The sequence below is a fragment of the Caretta caretta genome, chromosome 3, assembly GCF_965140235.1.
Source record: "Caretta caretta isolate rCarCar2 chromosome 3, rCarCar1.hap1, whole genome shotgun sequence".
Taxonomy (NCBI): Eukaryota; Metazoa; Chordata; order Testudines; family Cheloniidae; genus Caretta; species Caretta caretta.
Window position 1 is genome coordinate 125,563,746 of NC_134208.1, and position 19,511 is coordinate 125,583,256.

The 19,511-nt window shown below is 40.2% G+C and overlaps 1 long non-coding RNA gene across 1 annotated transcript in view; it reads left to right on the forward strand.

Annotated features, from left to right (window-relative positions):
• Positions 1-2,152: 2,152 nt before the first annotated feature.
• Positions 2,153-19,511, forward strand: part of LOC125634963 (uncharacterized) — an 83,699-nt gene continuing 66,340 nt past the window's right edge. The window contains exon 1 of the long non-coding RNA XR_007356099.2: positions 2,153-2,297. This is a non-coding gene — a long non-coding RNA (uncharacterized LOC125634963). The remainder of the gene's footprint in view (positions 2,298-19,511) is intronic.

Below are 19,511 nucleotides of genomic sequence, written 5' to 3' on the forward strand. Positions count from 1 at the left end.
ACCTGCGACCAGCTGACACAATGTTAAACATGACTGTTAGGATATAGATATTCAGGCCTGTCTGCAAAGGCCTGTACTTTAAGAATTTAGGTGTATTCTTATCACTTGGCTAGTTCCAGAGGTATAAAAGAAAGAATCAAAACCACTGTCTGCCAGTGTAAGGGCCTTCTCTTACTGTGACAGTTTGTGGCCCTGTGCTTAGGCTCAGGCCTTTGGCTAAGCAGCAGAGGCAGCCATAACCTGGGAAGCGAACGGTCACATCCTCACATTCCAAACTAGTCACATTGAAATAAGGTGCTATTGGGCTGTTAGGCACTATCAGGACAGGATTGTATTCCTATCACCTCCAGAGAAAGGGAAGTGCCTAGAAAATGTAAAAGGAAACTTAGTTTGATAGCATCCTGTCTGGCAAGAACTCACTTATCAATAGCTGGGATGTGAAATCCTCACTTCTGTGTTGTCTTGTCATTGTAGTTCCCACTTTGCTATTGTTTGTCTGTATAATCTCTGTCTGGTTCTGTGATTGTTCCTGTCTGCTGTATAATTAATTTTGCTGGGTGTAAACTAATTAAGGTGGTGGGATATAATTGGTTACATAATCATGTTACAATATGTTAGGATTGGTTAGTTAAATTTCAGGAAAATGATTGGTTAAGGTATAGCTAAGCAGAACTCAAGTTTTACTATATAATCTGTAGTCAATGAGGAAGTGACTGGGTGTGGGTGTGGGTGGGGGTGGGCATGTGGGTGTGGGAAATGGGAGCAGGGAATGGGGGTAAGAAAATTGGAATCATGTTTGGCTAAGGGTAGGAATGGGAACAGGGACACAGGTGTAAGGCTCTATGGTGTCAGAGCTGGGAAGGAGGATACTAAGGAAGGAAACTGGAATCATGCTTGCTGGAAGTTCACCCCAATAAACATCGAATTGTTTGCACCTTTGGACTTCGGGTATTGTTGCTCTCTGTTCATGCGAGAAGGACCAGGGAAGTAAGTGGGTGAAGGAATAAGCCCCCTAACAATCACCTGCAACTAAGAGTCACATTTATCATATTAATTAACATGACTTCTATTCTAATCTATATAGGTTCTCATGCCATGATCCTCACCATAGTATCTGAGGACCTGCTTCTCACAGCTGTGTTCTAACATGATCTAATTTTCTAGTAAGACAGTCCTCTTGCAGGCCAGTCACTAAGGGCAATGAGATTGTTTGACCTCTATGACCATTCAGTCCTTGGAAGAGACAGAATGGATGACAAACTTGGACGTCAGCATTTAATGCTGCTTTTTAAGTTCACATACAAAAAAAGTCCTTGATGCATTTGCAGATATAGCCAACAAAGACGCTAATTAAAGCTGATTGCAGCAGTGGTTTTTGTAATGTGGACATTTTGTCCCACGAAACCTAAGTGAAATCCAGTAACCACTCTGAACCCCATCAGCACAAGCATTTTGGGTACTCTCTAATAGCTGGTATGTTCCTAAAATATTAATAACTCACTGCTGGAGATACCTCCTCCAGTAAGATCAAAGTCTCTCCCAGTGCCCTTTCAAAGTCTCTCCCAGTACGGTGAATAAAATCATTAACTTCTCTGACAATTGCAGAGTTATCAAAACAGGCAGTTTTCATCCTAGTAATTCCACTTGTAAATCAGAGAACGTTGCTTTCCCTTTGACCTTTCCAAGCTTCACTAATCCAAATTCTCCCTTGCAAGCACATCTGGAGCAAATTAAAGGCATTAACACAAACCCTCTTAACCAGCTTTAGCTGGCATTTACACATAGCTTACTTATTTCATTATGCTCATGTACAAAGCTTGCTCCCCCTCACCACCACCACCTCCCCTGTTCAGGGACCATAAAAGACATTACCCAACTCTGTCAAAATAAATTTTATAGCTAAGCAAACAGGTAGTGTCCTGTCCAGACCTGCCTATCTTGGTACAGCAAAAGCCCGAGGAAAAAAATTGCATAACATTTATATGCAGGATTTGTAATGCAAATTTAAAAAACCCAACATGGGGCCCATGCTACAGAACCCCACCCACATCCATCAATCACCTCCACACATATTCAAGCATTTCTACCCCTTCCACCATTAGTTCTCCCTCTCTCTCAGTGCACTGATTTGCTGCTTGCCCTAATCCATCAATTTGTCTCCCACCAATTCTATCTACCCTCACTATCCATCAGTTCCCTTTCCATTCCATTAGTCCTCTCATTCCTCCATTTCATTCGTCTCTCTCTTTGTCCCAGTCCATAAATCCTCCAATCCCAGCTGCTCAGTCCTCCCCCAGGTATGTATTTTTGACTTTACATTGTTTAATTTTCAAAAGTTTCAAAAATGTTTTTTTTTAAATTATATAGTCCGTTATTAAATGCGTAATGGTTCTTCCTGCTCTTCACCTATCGCCCTGTGGATATGTGCAAGCTTTACTAAGGGTAATTTTGAAATGTATGGTCTGGAAAAAGATTCCCATATTGTACAAATAATAATCTAATAATAGTAATTAATAATGCTAATAAAATACTTAATGTGCAATGCATTGTGAAGAATATTTATATTTTAAACATGTTTTGTCTCTTGTTGTTTAGAAAACACAAAGTCAGCATCCCTGAAACAACAGTCTGAATGTCTTGAATTGTACATTAGAAAAGGTTCACCTGTTTCTCTGTTACATTCCTGCAACAGGGATCACTGCTGTATCTAAGCAACTTGACTTGCAATGAATGTGAACAGTGTTATATTATGGCAGATCAAGGGCATCTCAATATTATAATATCCTTATTTACTGGCTGATGGTGAAGCAGATGCTTGAAATTGACTGTTCCGTATTTTGTCTTTAAGGATTACTATATTGATACCCAGAAGAAAAAAAAATGCAGTTGTATTTCCACAGGGAAACGATGACATTTGAAGGACAAGCAGGTTAATCCTACTGTTTGTTAGTACTCTCCTATTGACACCCACCCCAAAATAAAACAGATCAATTACAGTTATGCAGTTGTGCTAAAAGTCTATAGAAGAGGTTGTGTGGCCTGGTGGCTAAGATCAAAAGATTTATTATCTGTGATAGGTTTCAGAGTAACAGCCGTGTTAGTCTGTATTCGCAAAAAGAAAAGGAGTACCTGTGGCACCTTAGAGACTAACCAATTTATTTGAGCATAAGCTTTCGTGAGCTACAGCTCACTTCATCGGATGCATACTGTGGAAAGTGTAGAAGATCTTTTTATACACACAAAGCAGAAGTCACCTACTACAGGACAGGCCTAACAAAGAAAATAACAGAACGCCACTAGCCACCACCTTCAGTCCCCAACTAAAACCCCTCCAACGCATTATTAAGGATCTACAACCTATCCTGAAGGATGACCCAATGCTCTCACAAATCTTGGGAGACAGGCCAGTTCTTGCCTACAGACAGCCCCCCAACCTGAAGCAAATACTCACTAGCAACCAAATACCACACAACAGAACCACTAACCCAGGAACCTATCCTTGCAACAAAGCCCATTGCCAACTGTGCCCACATATCTATTCAGGGGACACCATCACAGGGCCTAATAACATCAGCCACACTATCAGAGGCTCGTTCACCTGCACATCCACCAATGTGATATATGCCATCATGTGCCAGCAATGCCCCTCTGCCATGTACATTGGTCAAACTGGACAGTTTCTACGTAAAAGAATAAATGGACACAAATCAGATGTCAAGAATTATAACATTCATAAACCAGTCGGAGAACACTTCAATCTCTCTGGTCACGCGATTACAGACATGAAAGTTGCGATATTACAACAAAAAAACTTCAAATCCAGACTCCAGCGAGAAACTGTTGAATTGGAATTCATTTGCAAATTGGATACAATTAACTTAGGCTTGAATAGAGACTGGGAGTGGCTGGGTCATTATGCAAGGTAACCTATTTCCCCTTGTTTTTTCCTACCTCCCCCCCCCCCAGACGTTCTTGTTAAACCCTGGATTTGTGCTGGAAATGGCCCACCTTGATTATCATACACATTGTAAGGAGAGTGGTCACTTTAGATAAGGTATTACCAGCAGGAGAGTGGGTTTGTGTGTGTGTGTGTGTGGGGAGGGTGAGAAAACCTGGATTTGTGCTGCAAATGGCCCAACTTGATTATCATACACATTGTAAGGAGAGTGATCACTTTAGATAAGCTATTACCAGCAGGAGAATGGGGTAGGGGGAAGGTATTTTTTCATGCTTTGTGTATATAAAAAGATCTACACTTTCCACAGTATGCATCTGATGAAGTGAGCTGTAGCTCTCAAAAGCTCATGCTCAAATAAATTGGTTAGTCTCTAAGGTGCCACAAGTCCTCCTTTTCTATTATCTGTGATGATATGGTGTATTTCGGAACTCATGTGGAAAGGGAGGTTGTTTTGGTTCTCTTTTGCTTAACATTATTTGTTAAGACTGTGTGCTTTTGCATTATTAATTATTATAGTTGGGGCTGGTAGCACAGCCTATTATTAAGGTTGCCAAACCCTTCCCATTATAAGACCCTGCCTTTAATTGCTTATAACCTTGCCAAATATTAACCATCTGAGCTGAAGTTTTCCATGCTGGGGGTCTGCCTCAAGCTGAATTGTTCTGGAAAACTGCAGCCAACATGGCTCAGTTATTTCTGAGAATGAGGCTAGGAAAAATACATTGTTCTGCCCATGTTAAATTATTGAGATCTTTTCTCTGAAAAGCTCTAGTGCCCCATATTTTGGAGCAGGGACTTGAAATTTTGGCCATGGGGACAGTGAGTGTGTGTGTGTGTGTGTGTGTGTGTGTGTGTGTGTGTGTGTGTGTGTGTGTGTGAGGTGTCTTTTGCTGTCTCCATGAAAGTCTACCCAAATTTGGCCAAGGTCTAGACCCTTGAAAAAAATACAGTTTGCACATACTCAGACTTGCTAAAGCTTAACAGCTAAAATCCCTAAAGCTTCTGGCCTCGCTGAGCATTCTCCATCCCCTTGAAGCTCCCAGTATTGATAGGACTGTGCATATGCTGGGATCATGGAGAAAGAATAGCATGTGATGATGTAATTATAGACTGCACCGTTACGCATGCACACAAAGGGGGCGAATGAAGCTTGCACAGGCAACCTTAGTAATGGTATTAGTACTAAGTGCTTGACTTGGCAGCCTTACTAATATTTTTTAACAGTTTTTTTTGTGCGTGTTGTTAAATAGCACCATAGATTTACACCATACTTTACATGAGAACATAGAAATTGACATGTGGGTTCAAATCTATCGGCTATCTAGTCCTGTCACCGACAGTGGCCAGCACCACATGCTTTGGAACAAGGAGTACAAAACCTAATATTAGGCCTATGTAGGATAATCTGCTCCTTATAGAAGTCTCCTCCTAACTCCTAAGAGTTGGAGGTTGCATTAAACCCTGAGCATGAAATTTAATATTGCTTCCAAAGTATTTTTTAGCATTAAAAATTATAACACTGCATATTCTTGTTATCCATATAAATGTCCAGTTCCTTTTTGAATCCTGCTAAGTTTCTGGCCTTAATGACTTATTGTGGCGATGAGTTTCACAGTCTGATTATAGGCTGTGTGGAAAAATACTTCCTTTGATCAGTCTTCACTTTCCCTCCTTTCAATTTAATTCAGTGTCCCCGTGGTGTTCAGATCTAGTATTAACAGAGAATGCAATGCCTTGTAGGATGAATATCAGCATTAAATGGGAAGCTTTAAATTGGAAAGATTGCAGGGCTATTACAAGAAAGGCTGTAGTGAATCCTTAAGAACATAAGAATGGTCACATTGCATCAGATCAATGGTCCATCTAGCTCAATATCCTGTCTTCCAACAGTGGCCTGTACAAGGTGCCTCCGAGGGAATGATCAGAACAGGGCACTTCATTCAGTGATCCATCCCCTGTCATCCAGTCCCAGCTTCTGGCAGTCAGAGATGTAGGGACACCCTAAGCATGGGGTTGCATCCCTGACTATCTTGACTAATAGCAATTGATAGACAATCCTCTATGAGCTTATCTAATTCTTTTTCAACTGTGTCATATGTTTGGCCTTCACAACATCCCCGGCAAGGAGTTCCACAGGTTGACTGTGAGTTGTGTGAAGTAGTATTTTCTTATGTTTTTTTTTAAACCTGCAGCCTATTAATTTCATTTGGTGACCCCTGGTTTGTGTGTTATGTAAACGGGTAAATAGCACTTCCCTATTCACTTTCTCCACACCATTCATGATTTTATAGATTTTTTTTCCAATTCTAATGTGCCTATTTTGAGATGGAGTGACCAGAACTGCGCACAGTATTCAAAGTGTGGATGTACCATGGATTTATATAGTGGCATTGTGATATTTTCTGTTTTATTACCTATCCCTTTCCTAATGGTTCCTAACATTCTGTTAACTTTTTCAATTGCCGCTGCACATTGAGTGGATGTTTTCAGAGAACCTTCCACAATGACTCCAAGATCTCTTTTTTGAGTGGTAACAGCTAGCTTAGATCCCATCATTTTGTATGTGTAGATGGGATTATGTTTTCCAAAATGCGATACATTGTATTTATCAACTCTGAATTTCATCTGTCATTTTCTTGCCCAGTCATCCAGTTTTGTAAGACACATTTGTAACTCTTTGCAGTCTGTTTTGGATTTTACTATCTTGAATTATTTTGTATAGTCTACATATGTTGCCACCTCACTGTTTACCCCCTTTTCCAGATCATTTATGAATAAATTGAACAGCACTGGTCTTAGTACAGATCTTTGCGGAATCCCACTTTTTACCTCTCTCCACTGGGAAAACTCATCATTTATTCCTACCCTTTGTTTTCTATTAACCAGTTATTAATGCATGAGAGGATCTTCCCCTAATCCTATGATTGCTCATTTTGCTTAAGAGCCTTTGGTGAGGGACCTTGTCAAAAGGTTTTCTGAAAGTCCAAGCACACTATATCCACTGGATCACCCTTGTTCACACATTTGTCGGCCTCCTCAAAAAATGCTAATAGATTGGCAATAGAGAGGCATGAGTTCCCTTTGCAAAAGCCACGTTGACTTTTTTCCAAGCCATGTTGACTCTTTGCCTGCATCTAACCAATTATGCAATGGCATACAGGCAGGAGTAGGGGCAATCAAGTCCTCTGTCCTGAGCAGTAATCAGCTTACATCTGAAGCATTCTTCAGCTCCAAAGCTTGCAAAAATAAACATAGCTAAACTGGCTCTCCTGCTCCTCTGGGCACTCATTGGAAAGAAAACTATCAAACTTTTGCACCCCACTGCTACAAGATGCATTAAAATCTCTTTCAATTGACTGCAAAATGCGTCAGCCACCTTTGCAATTCCAGCTCCATTTAGGAGGGGGAAGAATCCATTTTATACAAGTTGTCAGTGAAAGCCTTTCAGCTAAACGTTAGTCCATGCTAGAGACTGGCCCTCTATTTCATGCTTACTGAGCCAAAATTTAGAAAAGAACCTCTGTGCTCATGGTTGGCACTGACACATATAGAGTGTTGACAAAAGCACCCTCACCTGGCACTATTTTTTGTTGTCATGGCAACCCAGCCTAATTTGAAGTAGCCTCCCCCACCTCCCAAGTGGGTTAGATGGTCTCTGTTTAACTACTATGGGGTATAGGTAGATACTATTCATCATATCACTAATCCAGTAAGCCAGGGGTAGTCAATAGATGGACCGCGGGCCAAATCCAGACCGCCAGATGCTTTTGAATGGACTGCAAATATTTTTATTTACTTTTTATCATTATTGTGGCATGAAAAATGTTTCTCTGGCATCTGAATCTTGACTATACCTTGACCAAGAAATTTGGACCTTGACAAAAAATAATCGACTATCCATTCAGTAAGTTCTGTGTTCTGTCTTTGGCAAATAGCCAGTATCTTATATTTCAGACAGGTAAATCTGATATGGAAAAATGCATCTAATCATTTATGCAATGGTATACGGGTGGGAGCGGGGGTGGGGAAGTAAGTCCTCTCTGCCCTCAGCAGAAATCAGCTTACCTCTGAAGCATGCAACTTGATTACTCTTATTTTATCACATGTAATTTACAGGTGTTATCACCGGTCATAAGTCTTTCTCAGAAGCCTGGTCACTGCTGCTGACCAATATGAAATCAACCCCTATGTGCTCCAGTGAGGATCCATCTAAAGTATATGACCTATTTTGTTGCTTTGAGCATGGATGGGTTGAGAAAGGAGCCCCTGCTTTTCTTCCTTCTGGGTTTTTTGGGGGGGGCCTTCATAATATGGCAGCGATGCTGACTGCTTATTAGACAATACTTGAGGCAAACACAAGTACTAATGTTGAATAAAATGCTGGAGTTCAACACCTGATTAGAATTTTTGTAGATACCTATAAATCTGCATATCCGCTCACCTCTTACTAACCCAACCGCGGGCTGGAATCATAACATACATTCCCCTATCTCCAGTATACATTTTTATTAATCAAACTGTTACAGAAAGGACATTTCCCCAACCATCAATTTGACACGAAGCAAAAAAAAAATTAGCTAAGGTTAAAGAAAGGAACATTTACGGCATCAGACGAGGCCAGCAAAATTACCCTATTTGAGATTTTAAATGAGAAAATTTACATTTATAACCCTTTATCCGTGCTTGTTGCAGTCTAAATCTGAAGAATGGACTCATTTGTGCCATTTTCTCTTCCTATTTCAGCCTTGGTCTGGAAAATGTGTTTTCAAAACTTTTATGTCTAATAGATTAAGTTCATTATACAGCAGGCGAAAGGCGTTCTAACAGCTAACAGAGTGGCTGCCAATGACTTCTGATGAATAAACTACCTGCCCCTTTAAATATGGCTAGCTTTAGTGTTCATGAAAGCAAAATACCTTTCATAGTGTTGGCAAAGTCAAGCCTGGTTCTGGTTTCCATTCTCCCATGGTGACTAAATAATTACCTGAATTGCCCCGCTACTCTGTCACCAAAATCTGTCTGCACCTGTGACTCCAAATTGCATGGTGGCACTGCTATATGGATGCCTGTTCTAGGGCGCAGGTGGAGCACACCACCACTTTAGATCTAAATCCAGTGTGTTGCAGCCATTTTATGATGGAACCCATTTCCAATGGCTCATCAGATATGTGTTCTTTTATGTTCCCAACTCATCTTGTCCTGACAGTTGCTACATTCTCTTTTTCCCCCATCCATTCTCTTAACTCTTTCCTCTATTTATTCTTTCCCTTTCTTCTGTTATTTGACTTCAAGTTTTTATTTTTTTCTTCCACTCCCCTGCTGACTCGTCCTCTCTGTATGCAACAGAAGGCTTCTAGGCTCAAGACACAGGCACTTTTTCAGCCTTCTGCCTCAGGAATGAAGAGAAAAAGCTTGGGCTGGTGGACTGTTATCTGAGCTGGAACCATTCCCATGACTGACTGCACAGTGAAAGCAGGAATGCAAGAAGTCAGCTGTCAAGGACTCACCTGTTAATTGTATAGCAGCCCATGTCTTCACTTTCAAGGCCTATCCCTACCCTTCCTATCCTCTCTTATTTCAGGATCAAGATGTCAAATCCTATCTCTAATCAGCCAATGGTGCCAGCCTCCATTGCTCAGGAGTTAAATTTTCAAACAAGCACTTTCATGCTTTCTCCCATGTTGCCCCTCACACATAGACATATGCACAAAACTAATTCATTACCTGCCTTCAAAACTGTCCTTAAAACTCTCCTTTGCTGTGATGCCTACAAAAAACTTGTCTATGGTGAGGGTGCGGGTATGCTGATACCACTGCATATCATGCTAACTAACACTGTCTCTTTGTTTCCTTATACTCACCATCTGTTTGTAACCATCTATTGTCTCTCATCTTATATCCAGATTGTAACCCTCTTGGGCCAAGGACCATCTTTTTGTTCTGTGTTTGTGCAGCACCTAACACAGTCATGTCTTGGTTCCTGACTAGGGCTCCTAGGCACTATAATAATAATAAAAAATAATAGGGTGGAGGTGAGTGAGGGAAGATTTGGGATCATGCAGAGCTGAGAGCACATTAGTACTTCTCTTCTACCCTGTACTTCCCACTTCCCATCTAATCAAGTGCCCTCTGGGTAGGGAAATAGCAATTTACCTCAGTTTCTTTAGAGCTGAAAGGTTAGCCAATAGTCTATTCAGTGAGCCAGCTTTCCAAATCCTGGATTTGAGAAACAATTGGAAAAAGGAGCCATCGTAGCCCAGTCACATCAGCATATTGTGTTATCACTGGTCTTATTTTAAATGGCCTAGCCATCCCACTCCTACCCTTGGAGTAGGGAGGAGGGTTGTGTTGAAACTTGCAATCAGTGGAAATAGAGAATACAGATAACTGCCAAGATCCAAAACATTAGAGCACATTGCTATATTACTTTGCTTATACACTGTTATACTATTTGACCTTAGCTATTACCGAGATGGGCACTATAGGTACAATTAAGATATATACATTATACAGATACCAGGGATGTGCAAATCAGATGGACTGAAAGAAGAACAGACTTGAACCTACTACAGAGATTCTAGATGCACCCCTTTGACAAATACAGCGTTGGTGTAGCTGTATGGGTCCCAGAACAGTCGAGAGACAAAGGAGGTGGGATAATATAGTTTATTGGACCAGCTTCTGTGGTGAGACACACAAACTTTCAATCTTCGCTCAATGTAATCTCCAAAGCTCTCTCTCACCAACAGAAGCTGGTCCAATAAAATATATTACCTCACCTACCTTGTCCCTCTAAGACCAGAAAATGACACATTGCCCCAAAAAGGAGTTAAAGATCACAGTAACAATGAGGAAAAACTTCGATCTTTCACACATCTAATTGAAGACTTGACAATGCAGTCTACAATGATATTTCTCCTTCAATGACTTAAATTCATAAACCATTTCTGCCAGTGACCAAACAAATATACCAAAGAGAAAGCCTAGTGAAATAATGAAGACAGGAGCTAATCTACATATAAATAAAATAAAACAAACAAATTAGACATACAGTTCTAGAACTGCAAAGGAAAAAAAATCAACAACCTTGAAAAATAATGTATTGGTGCACTTATCTCTACAGAAGGAAATCAAGAGTGGAGGAAGTAATGCCAACACTAAGCATGTATCTAATGGCTCAGCAGACCTGTAGGTCTTGTACATCTGCATATGCAGAGCAATTCTATGCCTCCTGAACATACAGTGAGTGCTTTAGTTAATTATGATGGTAGCATATGATACTTTTACCAAACAAAAAGGAAAGACTGACATTCCAGAAGTACTACCATGACCTTCATGGTAGAGAAGATACAGGACACTATTATAGGGGCCAGAATCAAAGCCCACTGAAGTCAATAATAAATATAAAGCCTTATTGAGACTGCAGGACACATCGTGATCCTGTATTATTTTAGGCTCTCTAACTGCCTGACTAAACAGAACTGTGCTTATTGAAAAAAACATATACATTATAATAGGGACGGAACCAATAGGGTTCTATAGAAATGTTAAAAGATTCTTAAGACTAAAGAGCTTAAGAATTACATCCTTCCTATAGAATTTTAATCAACCTATAGTACCCAATAAAGAATTGTAGCCTTGTAATAGAATTCTATAGATTAAAAATTCTGCACATGGGCTATTAAACTATTATCTATTTAATGTTATGATACTTTTCCAGAAAATTGTGGTGACATAAGACAGCACGCAAAGTCTTGTTAAATTCTGGCCTGAACTAAGCACTCATTGAAGGAACAGCGGATTATACTAATACAGTGGTAAACTGACATGGATTTGTCAAGAACAAATCATGCCAAATCATTCTAATTTCCTTCTTGAACAAGGTGACTGCCTAGAGGATAGGAAGGGAGTGGGAGATGTGATGTAGTTGGATTTTAGGGCCTTTGATACAGTCCCAAAAAAAAAAAAAACCTAGGGAAATATGATCTAGAGATGAACATACTACAATATGGAGGCATAACTGGTTGAAAGACGATTCTCAAAGAGCGGTTATCAAGGTTCAATGTCCAACTGGGAACATGTAACAAGTAGAATCTCATAGAGGTCTGTCCTTGGTCTGGTACTATTCAAGATTTTCATTAACAATTTGGATAATGGAGGGGAAAGGATGCTTATCAAATCTGCAGATGACACCAAGATGAGAGGGGATTGCAAGTACTTCAGAGGACAGGACTAAAATTCAAATGATCTAAATAAACTGGAGAACTGGTTTGAAATCAGTAAGATGAAATTCTGTAAAGACAAGGGCAAAGTACTTCACTTGAGGAGGAAAAAATCAGATGCACAAATACAAAATGGGGAATAACTGGGTAGGTGGCAGTACTGCTGAAAAGGATCTAGGGGTTACAGCAGATCACAAATTAAATATGAATCAATACTGTGATGTTGTTGTGGAAAAGGCAAATGTCATTCTGGGATGTATTAATATATAAAACATGGGTGGTAATTGTTCCAGTCTACTTGGAACTAGTGAGATATCTACTGAAGTACTGTGTCAAATTTGGTGCCCCACATTTTAGGAAAGAGGTGAACAAATCGGAGATAGCAAGAGGAGAGCAACAAAAATGATAAGAGGTTTAGAAAATGTGACCTGTGAAAAAAGGTTGAAAGACCTGGCCATGTTTAGTCTAGAGAAGAGAAGTCTCTGGGGAGACATAATAACAGTCTTCTCTTTATGACAACCATTTACAAAGTTGGGTGGGGACCAGTTGTTCTACATGTCCACCAAGGGTCAGACAAGAAATAATTGGCTTAGTTTGCAGCAAGATATATTTGGATTAGACATTAGATTCCCCCCCACCCCCTGACTATAAGGATAGTTAAGCACTGGAAAAGGTTACCTAGGGAGGCTGTGGAATCCCCATCACTGGAGGTTTTTAAGAACAGGTTAGGCAAACATATGCCGGGGATGGCCTGGGTATGCTTGCTCCTGCCTCAGCACAGGGGTATGGACATGATACCCTCTTGAGGTCCTTTCCAGCCCTACATTTCTATGATTCTATTAGAGGTATAACATGATGTTTTAAGGGGGTGAATCTGAAGCTGGCACTTGGCGAGCTTGTAAATGCGAGTTCTACCATCTTGGGAGCAAATTTTTAAGAAATCCTCCCCAAAGTTTACCAAGAACCAATACTGTATCCCTTTCCTAGCACTAATTGTGTGAGTACTACAGGTTACGCAGATACAACCCATGACACAAAAACATGTCATAGCACGTGAAGCTTCGCACCTGGCCTCCGGATTCTACTACCCCTCAACTGTGACCCACAACTTTAATTTTAACTATAGCAACAAAAATAAAAAGTAGTAAAAGTGTTTCAGAAAAAAAATCACCAAAAAAGTATGAAAGATTTGCTTGCAAATTACTGTGCGGTATTGTTTTAAGAAGTGACACTTTTCTGAGTAGCTTTAGGAGACATTACATCCCAGGACAAGACTGGAACAAGAAACTAAGACCCTATCTCTGCAGTCCTTACGCAGCCAAAACTTCAGTTGAAACATAGGCCATTTTGTCTAATTAAGGAACATGAAAGTTGTCTCTATGACGTAATCAGATCAGTTTGAGGAATTGAAAAATGGTGAAGGGGAGAGAAAGGAGAGGATGACTGTGAATTTTCTTTCAAAATACTTTTCTTATATTTTCATTGAAATGTAGCCAAAATTTTGAAAGTTGACTTAAAAAAATCAGCTCTAGCAAAGAATTTAGAGACATTAGTTGAGGACCAAAGTTACAAAACAATTTAGGAAAGCATAAATTCAGCAGGTCTCTGGCTGGCAAGTTGAGTTTTTGAAGAGGGGCCTGACCCAGTGTGCCTTATGCACCCAAAGCTCTAAATAAAGTCAATAAGAGAGTTTAGATTGCATGAAATACATAATGGATTCACTGGACAATAAAAAGAAATGAGTGATCAGAATCTTATATGGATTTCACGAAAACATTTGATATTGTATCAGCACTGCAGGAAAGAGTAGTATACAGAGAAAAATACTGACAAATGCTAAAATGTGTATCTGTAAAACAAGATAGAGTTCAATGATATATTCTGTATAATATTGCATATTTTTAATATCTTAGGAACAAACATTGGTATATAAAAATATTTTCTATGAACACCACAGAAGAAATCTCTCTGTCTCTGGTACTTATATTGCCCGCCCCCAGACTATCCGAGCACCTCATCATCCTTAATGTATTTAGCCCCACAACAGCCCTATGGGGAAGGGAAGTGCTATTTCCCCCATCTCACAGATGGGACATGGAGGCACAGAAATTAAAAGCCAGATTTTAAAAAGTATTTAAGCACATGGTGATACAAACAGGCACCTAGAGGGATTTCCAAAAGTGCCTAGGTGCCTATCTGCACCTTTAGGCATCTAAAATACATTTAAAAATCTGGCTCTGAGTGACTTGCCCATAGTCACACTAGAAGTCTGGTAGAGCAAGGAACTGAACCTGGGTTTACCAAGTACCAGCCTGGTGCCCTACCACCAGACCATCTTTCTTCCCTTTGTCAGATAGTATTCAGGTGCTCAGATACAAAGGCAGCAGAAGGGTACAAGACACATTAGATAGCTGAAAAGATATAAACAAACTAGGGTCAAAACTTTGAAAAATGGGTGAAAAATTGAACTGCTATCTTCAACAAAAGCTCTAATACATTCAGATCTCACTAAAATATTCAGATTATTTATGCAGGTCTGTTTTAGTTTTGTATGTTTAGAACAGCACTTCTCCATGACCACAGGCCTATTGATCTGGAACGTCGGGTTCATAAAGGATTTAGTAAATTGCAACGCAGAAAGTCCTCTGGCTTGTTAAAAAAAAAAAAAGACATCTTATGGCGGCTGCACCCTAACTAAAGTCTTTACTAGCAGTATATGGACCTTGACAACCCTGGTTGCTCCACGTGCATTTTCAGGTTGATTCATATAAACTCACATTGTTGTCTCATCCACCCAGAGTCCATAGCCGCAGGGATCATTGCTAAATGAATTTCTGTCATGCTTCATCATATTCATAGACAGCTTTGACAAGGATCAATAGAGAAGTTTGTTCATTTAACTTGGCTGACTCCCTTAACTTATTTCAATTTATCATTTTGAATGAACACGCTTTATTTAACAGGTTAATTCGTTTAGGAAGTACCATGCATATTTGTAGGGGGAAAATTTAGAATTGGTATATAAACTGTAGCAGCTAATTCATTAGAATAAAAAAATTAGCTGTATCTAGTAATTCAGTGCCATCAATAGTGCCAATTCTAGCTTTACAGCTGTTCTTTAGTGTCAGGGGGGAAAAGGAAAAAAGAAAATGTAAGAGTCTGAACTCTGTCACTAAAACTGGATAGAGTGAGTTAATTTCTAGAGTGATCTTTCATCAGGTGTGAGTGAAGCACAGAAGACAAATGACATCTAGACTGATATTTGGAGACATGATGTTGCCTGGATCCTCTGCCACTACTTACCTGAACTCCCTGAAAAATAGTAAAAGATATTCTCTGGTGTGGAAAAACTAGTAAAAACACTAGAGATGAGTACCCGGTCAAGCATACTGTTCGAGAAAGCTTGACCATTATACACCAATGGTGAGAGCAATGAAGGATGCAAAGAAAGAGCATCAGCTCCAAAATAAATCTGAAAATTACTTTGTTTAATTTGTTTACGTTGTTATGAATTCTAACACTTGGCGCAAACATTTTTGAAATGATTGACAGACACCAGACGTGAGAAGCACAAACTGTAGCCAGAAAGAGTGTAGTGCAGTCTCTGAAAATGTCAAGTTGCAGACTAAAAGAGATACAATCTTTAATGTCAGTGATTTATTCGCACAACCCCCATTAACATTTTAAAGGCATGACTGTATGCTCATAACTTCCCACGCATCAAGACAGACAAAACTACACCTCAGAATCTGCTGTATTAGCAGCAGATAGGAAAATAATTTTCTCTAAAAAAATAGTAGATTTTGAGCTACACAACAGAAGCTCCAAACTACTGTATCAACTATATCAACCAAAGACAGACGTTTACTTCAAAAGACCTACTACTGGTCAGCAATAGAATGGGTATGCTGCTAGTGAAACAAATCAATCACTACACATATACCTGAACTGCAAGCTGATTGTTTGCATTCTAGTTCTTCTGTATTCTATGGCTGTTTCCGCCCTTAGGTTTATGAAGCTTGTAGCTTATTCCTAGAAATAAGCGGGACATGTTTTGCAATCCAAGGTTGTTCAAGATTGCGTGATGCCTCCGTCAACAAGGTTATGGAGGGTAGGCCTGGATGAAGCCTGAACATAAAAAAAAAAAAGTGCCCTTGGATACAATTTGCGGACTAGTTTAATATTAGAGACAGGTCATGTATGGGCATTGGGCCTGGATCATCACCCCCTCTTTTGAAACAACAGCAGGAGGGCACGTAGAGGAGGAAGGGAGAATGTGAGGTGGGAGAACAGTTTACTAGGATTATTTCATTAGAAGGGAAGGGTCTGCTTCCTTCCCTTCCACTTACCCTTCTTGACATAGGAAATGAGTATTTCCTTCAGATCCCAGAGAAGCCAGAAGCCATTTGCCCCTCCACTAACTATTGAGCCTTGCACACTCCCTGATCTAACGTAGCACAGATTTGTTGCCTGTCAGAACCTGCTGCAAGACCTATGTATTTTTCCAGGCCTTTCTGGAGAGGATGGTTTGATTCAGACTTTTCTGAATGCTGACATTGCCTAATATTAAGGTTGCCAGATACTTCCCATTATAGGACCCTGGTTTTGGCTGATTATAATTTTGTCAAACAGTCACCATTCAGGATGAGGAGCCAGGAAGGGGTGGGATTGGCTGGGCAAAGAGGCTGGGGACAAGGAGGCTGTGCTTGACTGGAGAACCAGGAATGGCTGGGCAAAGAGCCTGGAATGGAGAGTGCCATGGATAAGACTGGGAATTCGGGGGACAGGTTGAAGGGGTTAGGGCAGAGGTAGTCAAGATTGTGGGGAAGAGGCATAAAAATCAGCACCCACATGATAACACACATCTCCATAGCCTGGAATGGAACCTATGATATCTAGGTCTCATAATTCCTCTGCAGTCAGAAAATATTCATGAAACCCACTAGCACAGTATCCCATTCCCCCTCTAGTGCTGCTTCACATACAGGATAACAACCTAATACTGCTACCAGTTACTCAGTTAGCAGTCGGTGTGCTGATCTGAAGGATCCTGCCACGCTGATGGTCCATGTGGGTGTCAATACACCACCACATAATAGAGTTTGTTCTGTCAGTTTGTTTTTTTTTCAACCTAGGAAGTGACATACAAAAAGCTATGTTAAAAGAACATTAAGGTTGCAAAGTCAAGCACTCAGAAGTTAGGAAATACCAGAATTAAAGCTGCCTGTGCAACCGTAACTCAGCCCCCGTGTGCATATGCATTATGATATAGTCTTTAATCACAAATAAAAAATATTCTTGCTGGAAGTTTGAAATATAACACTACTTTATTTCTTAGAATTCAGAACAATAACATGCACAAAAACCCAAACACACAGAGACACAAAGCAGACTGTTCCCAGAAACAAAGAGGCACAACTCACCCCACCTTACTGTAGGCTGGCTGATTCATGCTTGATGCTGATAGATTGCATGCTTTCTGTATAGAGCCCCATAGCTTGCAAGCAGGTCCAGAAACTCCAAGTCCCCTTAAAGTGATAGACTTGAATTCCAACAAATTCCTCAATACCACATAAGGATCATATCTAAACTCCTCCCTGCCCCTAATTTTAAAGGCAGGGCTCTGCTTTTGGCCAGTTTCTCTGTGAGGAAGCCCTGCACAGCCTTGTGATTGAAGCACAGAACTGAGAGCCAAGCAATCTGGGTTCTGGCCTCAAACAACTTGAACCCCCTCTTTAAGCACATGAGAAGTCCTACTAAAGCCCAAAGGGACTAATCACATGCTTATAGCTAAGCACACACACACACAAAAACCCCTTAACAGTGGTTAGGCAGGTGCTGGGCTCAGACCACTGCCTATCATGTGACCAATATTGTCTCATTGTTTTCTTGGGATCCCCTCTCTGTCTGAATCTACCAGTTAGCTCTTGTTCTGTATTTAGATTGTCAGACAGAATGTCTTTTTGTTCTGTATTTTGTGCAGTGCCTAGCCCAATGCGGTCCTGACTCCTGCTCTAGGCCTGGGGCACTGAGGTGCTGTCACAATACAAATACTAAGTTTTAAAACTTTAAATAGCAAACACTTAAGGGCTTTGCTGGCTTGGGGCATCAGGCCCCAGCTGTCACAAACTTCCTGCGTGATCTTAGGCAAGTTACAACTTAACCTCTGTGCCTTGCTGAACAGTAAGATGGGGTTGGTAATACTTCCCTCTTCGGAAGGGGTATTGTGAGGCTAAATTCATTACAATTTGGTAAGTTCTTTGTATTGCTATAATGCCTTCCCTAGAAATATCTCAAAGTATAGTTATTAGTTCAGACCACGCTGAGGCTAAATTACAGCAAGAAAATGTGGAAAATAGATTAAATTCCATTGACTGTTGATAATATGCAATTCCAGTCCAATCCCTCTTAACAGTTAGCGTAATCTACTGGTATGAAAGCTTCTATTGTTTTGCATTTCAAAAACAGGATGGCTGTTATTACAACCATTTCAGTACCTCTCACAGCTTTGTGTTCATCCATTTCTTTCTTTACATGTCACATCTCGGATAACATGTCATGCTGTCCACCCTTTGAAGCAGCTGGTGCAATAGTATTGAACAGAGGCAGCACATTGATTCTTGACTGCTGGGCATTACCAGCTGGCACAGTGGGTAACAGGAGAAGTATTAACTGCAGCAGATAAAGGTGTTTCTACTCTACACAAAAGAGGTCCCTTCACTTTTTAAAAAAAAAAAGAAATTCTGAAGGTTTTTCCTTATTAAGTTCTCCCTATTTGCAAGACATTAGAAAGAGAGCCCAAGAGTTTGTCATCTATAACCCATATTAGGAGAGATTAACTAAGGAAGCTGTGCTGCTCTACATTTACGTTCCTCTTTCTGTAGTATAAAATGTTGGGTTTTATTTTTTTTTATAAAAAACAGTGCTGGTATAATACGCATAGCAAGCCAGTATTGATGAATATAATGCAGTGTTTTCCAAAATCCACCAACACAGAAATCTTTCCCACACCCGCTACACAGTATTAGGTTGAACAAAGTACAGTAATCCAAGTGGTAGTGGAAAGAGTTCATAGTGTCACAATCAGCATGCCCAGCTGTAGAGTGTTTGCTGGTTTACAAACAGGGCAGATGGCACAGCAAGCTTTATTCTTGGCAAGTGTATATGAGATTAGATACCCTTTTCCTATCATCTTTGTTAGCTTTATTTCTGTGAGGCGGCAAGTTTAACACAGGGCTCCGGAAAGCCTAACAATCCTGGATCACACTTTACAAGAAATAAGGGGCACTAGGATATATTTGAAAGTTATTCTTCTTGGAACTCAGATGACA